This window comes from Bactrocera oleae, chromosome 4 (assembly GCF_042242935.1).
Source record: "Bactrocera oleae isolate idBacOlea1 chromosome 4, idBacOlea1, whole genome shotgun sequence".
NCBI classification, from domain to species: domain Eukaryota; kingdom Metazoa; phylum Arthropoda; class Insecta; order Diptera; family Tephritidae; genus Bactrocera; species Bactrocera oleae.
The window spans coordinates 67,402,125-67,417,590 of record NC_091538.1 but is presented as its reverse complement, the minus strand read 5'-3'; the positions used below and the strand labels follow the sequence as shown (position 1 = coordinate 67,417,590).

General features: G+C 34.0%; 1 non-coding gene across 1 annotated transcript; it reads left to right on the top strand.

The window, feature by feature from the left end:
* Nucleotides 1-5,394: 5,394 nt before the first annotated feature.
* Nucleotides 5,395-5,467, top strand: TRNAR-UCG (transfer RNA arginine (anticodon UCG)). Its single transcript has one exon. It is a non-coding gene; the product is annotated as a tRNA-Arg (tRNA).
* The last annotated feature ends 9,999 nt before the right edge of the window (nt 5,468-15,466 follow it).

Sequence of the window (15,466 nt, the reverse complement as noted above, 5' to 3'; positions counted from 1 at the left end):
CATTCATAACCAAAAAAAAAAATATTAATTCTTTTGCAAGTCTGTACTCACAAATGTGTGTGTGTGCCACGTTGTTTTGGTTACAACACGTGCCATGAATTGCAGATAGTTCTCTTCTTTGTTTTTGTTTGTAATTGTTTGAAAGGTAAAAGTTAGGCGAACGACAGTGTTGTTATGAAATTGGATTCATGATCTTGTGGAATAGCTCTGCTTTATATAAATATGATTTTGTATTTTAACGGCAAATTTGGAAAGTTTTTTTGTTGAGAAGAAAAAATATATCTGCCGAAATCACAAACCAAGACTACCCTGTTCCCTGCTTCCTTAAATATATAAAGGAAAATCTTGGCCAACCATGTTAGATCAGTGTTTTGGAAAGCACATATCTGTTCTGCTTTTTTCCAAACTGAAACTCCTTATACTTCGGATATCTGGTTTTCCCTTATGAATTCTCAATGGAAATTTGATACTAATTCGTTTTACTTTATTACTCGCGGCGATATTATATTATATATTATTTCATCTGAGTTATAGACTTTCAAGCTCTCGTTCGAATCTTATTAGCAATCAAATATTTTTCGGTGTTATTCAGTAAAAGTTCTCCGCTCTTTTTTGGAAAAATTAAATAATAATAGAATAGGTTAGATTAGCTTAAGTTGAGAGATCGATGCTGAGAGACATTTCACTTGGACAGCTTAAAACGCCGATCCGTTGTAATAAACTTGTACTAAAATGTAAAAACTTCTATATACTGGATCCTAAGTCTCTTACAAATTGACAAAGCGCTTTGTGCCTGTCCTAAATTAGTTGAAACGGCTAATACAAGTTTCGGCTCTTTCTTCTGGTTTGCCAAAGGTAAGACTACCGAGATGTTTTAGCCGCAGTCTTGCAAAGGCCAGTTAATCCAGTAGAATAAATAACAAGACATTTTACTCGATATCTCATTAAAGTGACCTAACTGCTTTTTATTATATCGACTTATGTTTAATTATACTAGTATATGTGACCTCTGCCAGTTGTTTACTGTTGGAAACACTTATTTAGCAGGTGAGCAGTAATCCTTACTGAAGTTCAATACACAATTTTTTGGGCACTTGAACGCTTAAAATTGTGTAATAAGTCACAAGAGTGCAAAACGATATAAATAACTTAGTATAATCTACTATTATGAGTAGATCTACTATTGATGTACATTAGGACTAAAACTATATTCGTGCGGTTTACAAAGAAGTGGCGTAACTTGATTATTATTCCGTTGTAGAAAAATTTCGAATATGCTGTAAAAAGCTATTGTCTTTGTGCATCCTTTTCAGTAGTATGAACACACTTCATTTGAAGCGTGAAGAACAATAATTTTTTTTCATTCAAATATATCGCACTTTTTGCCTGAAGAAGTGTTTTTGCTGTGAGTTATTCTTCATTACATTAATTTAAAAGGAGGTCAAAATTCCTTCATAATTTGGTGGAAGTATTATGTATTATGGCGAAGATGCTTAAACTGAGCAAGCGTGCCAAAAGCTCGCATAATCTTCGGGAGTCACTCACGCAGCCGTTTCAAAACGTTCAAAAAAGCAAGTTGTTAAGGCATCGGATTGTGATTGGTGATGAAAAATGTATTAATTACGACAACCCAAACCCCAAAAAATTATATACAATATGAAACCTGGCCAACCAGTCAAAACAACGGCAAAGCCGAATATCGTTGACGCTGAGGAAATGGTTAGAATTTGGTTATTGTGAGTTTTTGAAACCGGGTGAAATCTTAAACCGACATCAACTTATCAAACTGAAAAATGTGATTTCTGAAAAATGCAAACAATTTGTCAGAAAGATGCGAAAATGTTAAAGCTTCAGATGGGCAATTTTGTTGAAAAAAAGCGGAGGAATATAGTTATAGACCCAAAGATTGGTAAATTTTTTATTACAGGTTAATGGTGAACCGGGTTTTTAAAATGAAAGGTATTTTCGTGCGTCTAAACTATCAAAATAATATTTTATGCAGCTACACAACAACAACAAAAAGCCATTTTCCTCCGCATAAATCGAGCGGACTTGGAAGAACAGCAACAACACTAACTTAAATTGTTTATAATCCGATTTTATTAACTCCGTTATACATTATATAAAAGGAAAACATGTTTTAATGTAGATTTTCTTATTAAACCTGCTAGCTTCTGCTATTTTTGCAAGCGAATAACTCAACTTAGCGGCAATTTTCTAACTCAATTTCCGATCGAAGCAATAACTGCAGAACAATGACAATAAAAACAGTTTTATGCCAACGTTAGAATGCTTAATGGGCGCACAGACAACAAATTGAAAGACAACAACAATAGCAATAATTTGGAATTCAATTTACGATTTTGTAAATATGAGAGATATAAATAACAAAATGCTTAACGAAATGCCCCAACAATGCGACCACCAAAGGCGTATATCCGCAGCGGCAACAAAAACAATAACAACAAAAACAACAAAGCACAACAATTACTTGTTAGCTGTTGACTGCAGACGGTCGACAATTGGCTGGGTATTTCCTAACAAATTGCTTCCTTAATACGCGTAGTGGAAATTACGAGGCGAACGAGGCGAACAATGAATGCCAACACTCAGAGGTGCGGCTAAAATGCTAATAAAATGGATAGACTACACGTTTAGCACCGCTCAGCGCCATAATGGTAGTTGATGGTAAGTGTGTGGTTCAATGATGACATGCACGCTCGCACACCTTGTGGCCTTAATGACCGACCGACGTGGCCCTGTACGTGACCCGGCAGGCAGGGGTGCTGTTATGCCCTTAAAGGCCGCTAAAACGCGATTGTTCCTGTCTGGATGACTCCGTTCACGTTTGTTGGTGCATGCGAGTTTTGGCCAACGCTGTGTGAACGATGTACAAATTACGAGTTTTCAGCAGCCACAGTTAGTGGTGACGAAGAAGAGAGGCAATTGCAATGCAAAAAAAGAAAACACGTTAACTGCAACTTCACCTAAGCTATAATACCCTACACAGGTACATAATTTATAGCATAAAAGGGTGTGAAAAGAACTTTAAGTCGATTTGAATTCGCTAGTTTGTTTGACAGCTATATACTATAGTGATCCGATCCCAACAATATATTCGGATACTGTAGAGTGGCAATAATGTATGTTAAATTTCTTGAAGATATCTTGTAAAATTAAAATTTTTTCCGTACAAGAACATGATTTTGATCGTTCAGTTTGTATGGCAGCTATATGCTATAGTGATCCGATATCGGCGTTTGGGACAAATGAGCAGCTTCTTGGTGTGGAAAAAACGTGTGCAAAATTTCAGATTGATATCTCAAAAACTTAGGGTAGTAACTAGATATACCCAAAAGGGTATCCGATGTTTCCTTCTAAACTTGGTGGTAAACTTAACATACCCTTTTCGGTGTATACGAAAAATAGGGGAGATTTTAAAATTGTAAATCATGTGCATATATTTATACCTTCTTACATGTAGACACTCAGACATTCGCGCTTTTATGCGAACACAAAAAATAAAAAAAAACAACAGTTAAGTAAACAAAAACGCAAAAAGCGCTATATTCATACAATATAAATACATGTTTACATACACGCACACAAACACACCCATATATTTGTCAACACACACACACACATATATACATAGAAGTTGATTGCGAGATAAGCAAAGCCAGCGGAAATAAGCCCGCAGCGGCAGAACAGCAGAACAGCGGAACAGCAATCAGCAGAAGCAATAAAACAACAGCAAAAACAACAATAGAAGAGCTGATTACTATAAAAAAGTGGATTTATTGGCTCAGGTGTTGTAAAAATGATGACCGAGGAAGAGTGAATGAGTCGGAGTGCTTCTACTGATACCTCAAAGCGCGAAAAACTACAAGTATATGGAACATATGAAGAAACAAAATGGAATAAATGTGAAACACAAACTGAAATTATTATGGATGAAATTTTATGGTTTTACTTTGTTTGCTGATTATTTTTCTTAACAAAGTGAAAATGAAACGGAACACAAAGTTGCAAGGTAAGAGTAAAACAAACATAAGAGAAACGAGGGAATAATGAGTTAAGTTGAAGATAGATAAAATGAGCGATGAAAAAACACAAAATAATCTTAACTCAAACGAATTAAATTGTAAACGGTAAAAAGTGAAACGGATGAGAAAGAGAATATACTTCAACTAAAACTGTACTTTGGAAGTAATGTGAATGGTACACTAACAAATGAAACACAATAATTTCAACTTAATTAAATGCTAGACGGTAAACAATGGAACGAATTGGAAATAGAACATACTACAGCGCTAAAAGTACTTTGGAGTTGAATGATTCACTACTAACACTAAAAAGTAATCTCACTGTAACAACGAGAATGGCACGAATCGGAAACCAATAGTCAAAGGAATTAGTATGTATATATTTATTTAAGAAATATATTGCAAAGGCTAACATAACAAAACGACTTATTTAAAATTGTTGTGGAATGAAATAGAAACGAAAGTGTCGTATGTTTAAAAATTAATGAGAAGTAATCAACTTAGCAGAAAAACTTTTTTCGCGAAATATTTACTAGAGAAAATGTCAACTTTTCGAATAGAAGATGGAATGCAATGAAATTAGAATGGTATTGAAATGAAACAAACAAGTGAAAATGAAACGACAGTTGAAAATTAAACTGCAGAGTAAAGTGACTTTAATATGCTAAATGAAAACGGCATGTGAGGAACAAAATGAAAACATATCGAAACACTGGAATGAAAAATTAGCTGAAATGATCTAAAATGCTGCAATCAATTGAAATAGTGCTAATGAAAATTAATCTAAATTAAATTTATTAACTAATTAAAAATTCTGAATAATAAAATAAAAAATATTTATTAAAAAATTATACAAAATATTGCTTTGGCAAAAAAAATCTTCATCCACTTTATTTAACTAGAAACGGTAACTCTTAAACCAACGCTCATAATAAATTCATTCAATTGACTTAATGAACTTGACAGCATCATAATTAGTTAAAACATTAGTAATCCGTTAAGAATTACGAGTAAAATCTTCTTCTTCCGAGACAGCTACTTACACACTAACAAATTTATGGTTATTAATAAATATGATTTAGTCAGTGTGCTAAAAGCTTAGAAGATTTAAAATACTATTCTCAGCCTTTCCAAAACACAGATACGCCTATTAATATCTATATAAGTGTATAAATTTATTTGTAAATATGTAAACACATAACCGCAAACAACCAAGTTTGTACTCTTTTTTTCTTCTATCGCGCCAATTTTTTCTAGCTACTTTAAATATGTCGAAAAAGTTAATCTGCTGCTGTTCAAACACAAGTGCATACACTGAAGTGTAGCATTAGTCAAGCGTGATTTTAAGGGCCGTGTGGCCTAATGGATAAGGCGTCGGACTTCGGATCCGAAGATTGCAGGTTCGAGTCCTGTCACGGTCGCGAGAAATAATTTTTTTTTCATTTATAGTTTTAAAGATGTATTGAGAAGAGATAAATATTTAGATTTAAAAAATATCTGTTTAATGATGCCAATTTATTGTATTTGTGCCAGTTGGTTTTTCCATTTGCCACGCTCTCACAAATCGAATACAATTATTTTTAAAATATAATAATATTCTTATCAACTAATGAATATAACTTAAACTTCTAACGTTTAAAAGTACATAGTTAGTTTCCCTTAATGAAACTAATATTTCTACTAACCTATTCCTTAAACACATTTTCGGTTATCAGTTTTTACTCTCTTTTTGTATTGAATTTCAAAACATAGGCTTAAGTTTTCTTTCGCTGGAAAGTTTGTACACCGAAGATCTCTCTTTTTCAAGACTTTAGAATGAAGCGATGATCACAATATTTCTATAAAGAAGTCTGCTATTAGTGAGCGATATCTTCAGAGAATGTATCAGATCAATTAGCGTATCTGATTATTTATATTATTATTATTAGTACTACTATATTGTACTTTTTTCTATCCAAGTCGACGATAAATCCGTCGACTCTACTTAAGTTGAGGGAACGTATAAAGCGTTGTTTCTTTAAGACCATCATATTATACTAGTCTGAAACCTATACCGAATGCAAGATCCAAGGAGACCTGCGCCTTACTTTAATGCAACAGAGTGATATTTGTATTATACAAAGAAAAATTCACTATCAACTAATACAGCTAACGTAACTCAGTTGAACTGCGGAAGCTGACATTGAGTAATATTTGTTGAGAACGCCACTACATTATTATTCTGTAGACTGCACGACTAAATGCTATTAACATATGTACACACATTCAATTTTCATTTATTAATTTTTATACCCGGCGATTCTGGTCAAACATAGACGACCGTAATCAATGTATCTATTATGATAAACAAAATCTTTAAACGAAAACGTTTTGTAACAGAACATACAAATCGTCTGGTCAATGGACTAGTCAGGGCTGCCCATGAAATTTAACGAAAACAAATTTTTATTTGGCAAACGTGCGCGGAATTCATTCAACAAGTGTGTGAGCGGAGAAGGCAAGGGTGAGGACCGCGCTCTACGACGACCTTCGTGGAAAGGCAAATAGCTCGTTAGCTGAACGAACAAAAACAGAACACAGAAATCCTTTGATTGGCGTAAACGTCGCTGACGTTCGGAACCTTGTTGCGTTTGGTTCCTTCATTATTCAAACCTTAAGCGTCGCTGTAAACTCAGTTATTTTGGCGCGTTTGTGGTGTTGCTCTTGTGGCCAACAGTTGCACAGGAAGGAAGTGTGCAGTGTCAAATAGCCAGCTATTATTTATGGTTAGCTTTTTTTTGAAAGTGCAGGAATATCTTGGAACGTTAGGAAGACACATTTTTAAACTCTCGGAACATGTTGCTACAGAGTATAATAGCTTTGTTCACCTAACGGTTGTTTGTCACATAAAAATAATCGGGTTAGATATAGGGTTATGTACCTATATAAATGATACCTACCTATATCTAAACGAATTGAATTCCGAGTGACTGTCTGCCATTTATCACAAAATTCCCGGAAGAATATCATTTAAAGTTCTCTTTTCTGCCATTTAGACAATATCATATTGCAGCTCATCTCCGAAGTAAGAGGGATTAGCATCTATCGCATGCTTTTAATCAAAAGACACAAGATGCTAAGTTTTCGGGCTATAATATTGGTCAAAATAATAATATAACACCACCATTCGATACATCAGACCTGCGAAATCAGTTTGAAGCTAATTGGCCAACCTTGATGCTACCATTTAATCAAGTTTAGCCTACACAGAACCCGAATTGAGAAACAATTTTTTACTATGTTGGTACAGTTTTGCTCTATATTCATATGAAGTTTGATCACGATATGTCAATTTACGACACGAAAAGTTTGTCGGCGATTTTTACCATGGAAAAAAATTTAACAATGAGTTTGCTTGAAATTTCGTGCGGAATCGTTAAAAGTGTTCCAGACATGTTTTTGACAAGTCTACTTTATCACGAGCACAAATAATTGAGTAGCACAAAGCATTCAGCGAAAGTCGTGAAGTCATCGGAAACTTGCTTCAGGACTAAAAAATTGTCGGATTGACATTAAAGAGATAGCAGAGGATCTCAACATTCTATCTATAGACTCAACACATAGACTCAAATTAAAAATACTTGTATTAGAAAACGGGACAATTTTTAGTCCGGGTCAAATTTGATTAGATGGTATAATTAGTACTTAGGTTTTCCAGGAATTTAAAAGTTCAAAGCGAATAACACTCACGATGGATCTGACTGTGCTTTTTTATGTACTTAGAGGCCGCACGTCAAAAATGACATTTAGTCTTTTTTCCCCCTTCAATATATTTAAAAATATTTTCAATTTCTTGAAATGCACTTTTTGGAAAATAATTGCAAAATCAACTTTTCGAATAAGTCAAGAATCAGTAAATATATATTGTGGTGCTTAAGCTATAAAAGCTTGCTTATGTCACGCAAGTTCATATAGGCATAACTTTTACGTGCGATTACCTTTCACCATGGGAAGCTGTTAATAATCTTTCAATTATTTCCTTACCGGTTTTTATCGTCAACACAATGCTACGCGGAAACAAGCACATAACTTTAGATGAATTTAGAAATATGATACGAGACTATACCTATATACATCTATAGTGTACCCCGTAGGGAAAACGAAAGAAAGAGAAAATGGCTAACAAAATTTTAGAAACATTTTTTTATGTAGGCTACCCTCGTCTCTGCTCGAGAATATGATTCAAAATTCCGAATTAGATCAGAATTCTGTTGAGCTCCAATGAAATACCAACATAGAGCACATATAACCAAACGGCCATACATTTTTACGCTACTCTAATATTTCCGAATAGGGTATGTACATGTGTATATATGTATATAGACACATGATGTGGCATGCCATCATATCTTTAATATCGATAAAATATAATTTCCGCTATCCATTAAAGTCACATACTGACAACGCGCCCCTCGTCGCTTTATGGTTCACAACAACACTTACTCATACTCATAAATGAGACACATACACACATATATGCATATGAGCTTTTATTTTAGCTTCTGTAATATTTATATTTATGGTTCAAAGCAATCAATATTCATAGCCACACTTTCAAGCACATGAATGAAAACTGTTTTATAGGTTAGAATTTTTAGGGTATATACTGGGGTGAAGGGCGAACAAAATAAGTAAAAATTTCCGTTAGCCGTCGTATACCGAATCTGAAAATCTAAGACCTAAGGTTAGGTTGGGTCGTAGGGTTGATCTTCGCGCCAAAGGTAGCGCTGGATCTAACTTGGATAGCTATGAGCGTTGATCCTTTGTTATACCAAAAAACTTCCAAATATGGATCAACAGATGCTCATAGATCGACGAAACGTTTTGAGCTTAGCACAGATTTATTAAGGCGATTAATATCAATCAAAGCCACTTTGCTAGGTTCGTCAAATGTGTGTACGAGTATACCGAGATATTTTAATCTGAGTCTGATAAAAGCTGGGCATTAGAGGAGAAAGTGCCTAGATGATTTCACCTCGCCATCCTCCATACAGATTTGGCAAATTAAAATCGACAAGATATTTAGCCGCACCTCATGTGAGCCTATTGGATTGTATTCAGTCAGAACATCTACAAATGCGGCGAGATTAACTTTTCTAAGAGCAAGTAGTTTAGAGATTTCTAACGATTCACTCAACGATTCATCTAAGGCTAACTTCATACCGATAATATCGGTTATTGATTTTCGAATTTCCGGTCAACTTTATACCGTATATGTCGGATCTGTTAACAAAATCAAATGACGTAACTTGGACATGAAATTTTACAGATTTTCATCGTTGCACCATGAATTACATCAACCCCCATATATTAAATTCTCATTATATCTATCAATGTATGTATTCTGGTTGGCTTTATAGGTTGTTTTGAACTAATTTGAGAAATCTTGGTAGGTATATTAGCTATAGTATAATATAAGCTACCTTTGCTTCCAGAAAAAGGCTTAATCGACCCACATTTCTGGTTAGTAAGATTTAACTTAAAGCTTGGTACCTCGATTTTTTTTCAGTTGTTGCTCATTTTCAGTACTCGAAGAGAAAAATGCCATGGAAAATTAGCGAAAATCGGTCAAACAACACCCGAAGATAGTTCATAGAAAATCAAGCAATAAATTATAATCCGTAAAATATACATTTACATGCCCAACACGCATAACATAACAGTTACCCAATACGCGCGACCAAATATATATTTCACAACAACAAACTGTTAGTAAGACACAGCAGTCTACAATCTCGCACACTCACAGCCAAACTTTTCTCAGCCTAAAATTGAGCATCGATTTGTGTTAGCGGTATTTGTGGCAAGTATTTGATGTTATTGATTTTGCTTGGCCATAAAGCCGGAAGAAAACATTTCCGCCGTGAAACGACGGATTTGTCGAAACTTTCCTGGATGCCAAGACAGCAACAAAGTAGAGTAATCTTTTGAGAACGATATTAAGGGCTTACTTATATATAAAATATATATATATATATATATGTATGTATGTATATAATTCATATACCAATACTAAGGTACTCAGAAATGTACTTGTATGTGTGCGTGTTGCGTAGTGCAATGGAATAGGTTATTCTGCAACTCCCACCACTCCACTTTTTTCTATACATGCCGAGAAGTTAACCGCTGCATACTTGCGGATATGCCAAGCCAAAACTACTTACGCACATACATACATACTTATAAGTGGAATGCGTTGCCCTTAAGCAACTGAAATGAAGCGCCAAAAATTTTCCCCACTCAACTTTAATTTGAATTTATGGCCTTTACCTAATTAAACCGCCTTCAACGCAATGAAAACTGAACTCAGAGACAAACACACATACATATATACATTCTATACTATATATATATATATATATTATATATATATACATAGATTTACAGGTATACTACAAAAGGTTGCAAGAGGCTTTGCCTCTTTGGCAAAGGGAAAGATCGGCGCACCCAAGACGGAAGATAATGAACAACACTAAAGAATTTCCCAAAGTTTGGGGTCACGAGTTCGAGTTCGGGAAAACTTTTGCGCGCTTGATGAATGCATTTGCCTTTTATTGTTGTTAATTATTTTCTTGTTCATGACTTCCGCTTTTTTGCAGGTAATTTTTTGTTATGTCCAGTTTTATGTGCGGCCTTCGGTCATGCTAATGCTCACGAAATGGTTTTGGGAGTGAGCCTTCTGTGTGCATAAATGTGAGAAATATATGCAACGGACAAGGTGTTATTAAGAAAATTAATGCCTACGCTTAGATGTAGAAGATATTAATCCACTTGGCGTTGCAGGTGATAATCAAATCGTGCTGGAATGCTTACAGTTTACTAACTAAAAGGTAGTTAAATAGAACCGAGCTTGGCTTAAACTGGTTTATCATAAAGTTGAGCCGCTTAAAGCATCAAAACAAGAAAACTTATTATTTAATATTAAAACAGAATTAGCATAAATTCACTGGTTGGTTTTAAGAGAACACAAAAAAATAAATTCGGTCTAACGTAATAATGTCTTGCTTGCGCCTCTGATACGCACGCGCCTTCTCCAGCGTCCTACACCAAGTTTTTTCACTGTTTATTGTACTTGGTTCCTCCACCGAAAACACGATCTATATCTACGTCTTTTACAATCGACTCTCGCATCGAAAACCTTTTTCAATGAAGCGTCATCATCTATACTCACAACGTGACTCGACAATTTCAATGTAGTGGTACAGCTCGTCGTTTGTCCGTATACCATAGGCCTCGCCAACACGTAAAAGGCTAAAACACTTCCGAAGAAGTTTTTTATCGAATACTTGGAGTGTTAATTCATTATTTTGTGACATCATCCATGCTTAAATTCCATACTGAAGCACAAGTTTTATGAGCGGCTTTTAGTGTATTTATTTTACCTATCGAGAGAGAGCACGACATTCCAGTTGTCTACCGACCCCATAATTCTGAGCTAGATCTCTTAGCAGCATTGTTGCTGTTCATGGTGGTGCAGCTAGTAGCTTATTCTACTTCACATTCCTGCTGCCAGCCAGCATATATTCTGTCATGTCCTCATTAATCGTCATAAACATTTTGGCGGATTCCCTTTTGATAGTTACAAAAGCTTCGAATACATTTTATGTCTACATCGTCGACATGTAGCTTGAGACAATGGTAAAATATCGTGCCCGCCCGATGGGCAAGTGAATTGCCAGAAACCTCGCCTGATATCAACATGTTTTGAGATATCCGCATGAATTAAGAATTTTGTTAACAGTTTCTATATTAAGTTCATTCAAACCAAGCGTGAGTATTTCGATCTTGCAAACACGTTTCATAAACTTTATATATCTGGAAGGTCTTACCGGTTCTATACAGACAACTACATGAAGCATTTTAAACGAAACGTCCATCTACAGTAGTAGCAGACGCCGAATCAACACATTTTCGGATTTATTTTGCAATATTTTTTTGTAGAACGATGTTTGTGACTAATACTTATCGTTTGTCAACCTTCTTCGCCTCTCCATCCTTCACCATTTTACCCTCAGTCAAACTCATTCAAACAACGAGCTGCAGAAAAGTTAGAAATATATGAGCTCATTTATTAATGCTTCACTATAGTTAATAAGTTTGCTACGAAGTTTGTAACACCCAAACGTCGCAGACCCTATAGAGATTAGATATAAATTATCACTTTTTGAAATATCGATCTGAAATTTTGCACGCGCGCTTTTCTTACCAGTAATCTTCTAATTTCTCGGAATAGCGGATATTGGACTACTATTTGATATATACTTGTATGCCATACAAACTGAACAGTTCTTGTATAGAAAACTTTTTAGTTGATAATATTGTATAATATAATTATTCGAGAAATTTGGCATAAATTATTTTCAATGGCAAAGCTGCAATCTCAGAACAAATTGTTCAGTTCGGCGACTATAGCATGTATGTAGCTGAAAAACAAATTGAACGTTCAAAATCAAGATAAACATATTTTTATGCAATTTTATGCTAAAAAATAAATGCTGCTGTGAAGGGTATTATAGCTTAGGTGCTATCGTTGTTTTTATTTTTTCTTTCTATTCTTGTTTTGTTTTTTCTTACACTCATCAAGTTTGTTAATTTGCATACAACAAATTAATTGAAACTACTTAAACGTATGAAATGAGTAAAATAAAGAGGCGATTTGTTTACATAAGCAATTCATAATATACACACAGTCACATACACACACACATGCACCTATATACTTATATGTGTCTAAACCGCTTGACAGATGTCGAATTTGCATATTGATGAGCAGAAATACCAAAACAGCTACAAAAAACTATTAGCAACGACACAACATTCATGGCACTAATTACTCGAATAACAAAGAAAAAGCAAAGACAGAAAAGCAATAAACGAGCAACAATTGAAAAACAAAAATGAAAACAAAATTCAAGTGTGAAGCAACAAGTGTGTGTGAGTATTCGTGTATTTATGACTAAAAGTCAATATCGAGACAAGTGAAGTTGAGCAGTTTTAATTGCTCAAAAACAAATTTATTAATAAATTGCATAATTCACACGAAAACCACAAAAATTCAGCTATTAAATGCGACCACGCGCCATAATTGATCATTCAGCATTGATTTCAGGCGAACACACACAAACGCACACACGCTCGCGCACTCGCTAGTGCCGAGCAAATGCGCAAACAACCACAAAATGGCAAATAATAATTAATATTTAGCTAATAAAATAGTGCGTAACTTAAGTAATGAAAACAACAGTAACAAAAAATAAACTGAGTGTTGCAATAAAAGCGTATTGCGACTTGCGGCGAGTAGCGCGGAGCAAATAAAAAAAACAAGGCAGTTAAAACTAGAAAAAACGGTAACTACAGCGCAATCGAAGTTAAAATACCCTTCACAGCTGCTTTTTTATAGCATAAAAGGGTATAAAACATATTTATCTTGTTTTGGATTGGCCAGTTTATATGACAGCTATATGCTATAGTGGTCCAATATCGGCGTTACCGACAAATGAGCAGCTTCTTTTGGAGAAAAGAACGTGTACAAAATTTCAGATCGATATATCAAAAACTGAGGACATTTCTAAAACGACTCCTATACCCTGTTCAGGGTATAACAAAACATTTATTGAGAAACAAAATTTATTTAAGGTCATGCCTGTGTTACTTGAAAAATTAATTTTTGTTTTTATTTATTTATTTTTATCAAATAATTGAGCTGTAAAATGCGCAGCGCGACCCCGGTGACAAGAACAAAAAAAAAACAAAAACAATAAAACAATAATGCGTACAAAAGCAACAATGACACCTAAAACAAAAGTAAATAAAACGAAAAACAAGAAGAACAATAATAAATTGTTGTATTGTTGATAGCCAGCCAGTAGTCGTGTGACGCTGACAATAACAACTAGCGTCGCGATGACTCTTGACGCGTTTCCAGTCATTGTGACGTCACATCAGGCATACAAAACGAGAATAAATGAATGATTGGAGCATTAATAAAGAAATGAAAATAAAAAGAAATAAATTACATGTGACAAGAAAAAATGAATAGCATAAGCAATCGCTTGCACAGCCCAGCAACAAGTATATTAGCAAAAAAACAATATATCTATATATAAATTTATACAACAACAACAATATAGAAGATACGTGTAGCCTTAAAAATGTTATCATAGACCTTTGCTAAAGAAATTGCTTAATAGTAGCAAAGTTAGAATTTGTAGAGCACAGACAATTACGCAACGAGAACATATATATGGGTGGACCAAAATATTTATAATTTTCGACCCATTGAAAACATGAAAATTTCGTACGAGCTTACTAAAAAAGAAATTCTATTAAAATTATAGTTATATTAATATTAAGAGGTTGCGCTTTGTGATTTTCGATTTTCCAGATAAAAATAACACAGTCATATTTTGTTATTTTGTTTGGATGTTAAATGCATTTGAACCAATTTTTGTATCGTGAAAATAAAATTTTCTTGTTTTATGTTCTTGTAGGGAATTTAACGGTCTAAGAAAAAAGTGCAAGAAAGGCGCGACTCGCGACTCACAAAAGTAGTTCGAGGTCCTTAAATCGTATGAGATAATTTTTAAAAATTTTTACCAGAGGTTTTTCGTCATTTCGGGCGATATTTTCATAAGAGAAAATCGAGAGAAAATTTTTTTTTAAATTTAAAATTTATTTAAAAAAAAAATTTTTTGGCTAACCCTAATTTGTATACATACTCGTATATTTCATACAAATATATGTACATATATAAATAATATATAAAAATCTGCGTATTTTTATTATTGAGTTCGCGAATAATCACACTACCCAAATTTGTGCTTTCTGCAAGCTTGAAACTAGTTTCAAACTGATCACTATGCAACAAGTTGGTAACTAGCAACTCACAAACATTTTTAACCTTAAACAACTTTTCAACTAATTGAAATCTGGTTGTAGAGTATTTAGTTTTAAAGTGGTTACAATATGTGGTAATGGTAAACTAGTTTATAAAAAATTAAAAAACTTAAGCAACATAAAATTATCAAAAAAAAAACCAAACGAAGATCTCGTTTGAATGGCACACCAAGTGTGAAATAAAACAAAAACAGATTTTTTATCATGTAATATACAAAAATTTCAAATCGATATGTCAATTAGTTTTTGACTTACAGCCTAGGCCTCAATTTTATTATTAAAAACGTTGTCATTTGTAAATTTTTTACCATTTTAGAGGACTTTTTTTAGGGCCTTGGGAGATCGCGTGTATTTCGAAAAATATTTAGCATTGTTTTTTCAAAAATATTACTGTGTATTCTTAATAATTACCAAAAATTGTTTAGGTGTTTTTACAAAAAAAAAGTTTTAGAGCAATTACAAAAAGAAGCCATTCCAGACTAGTT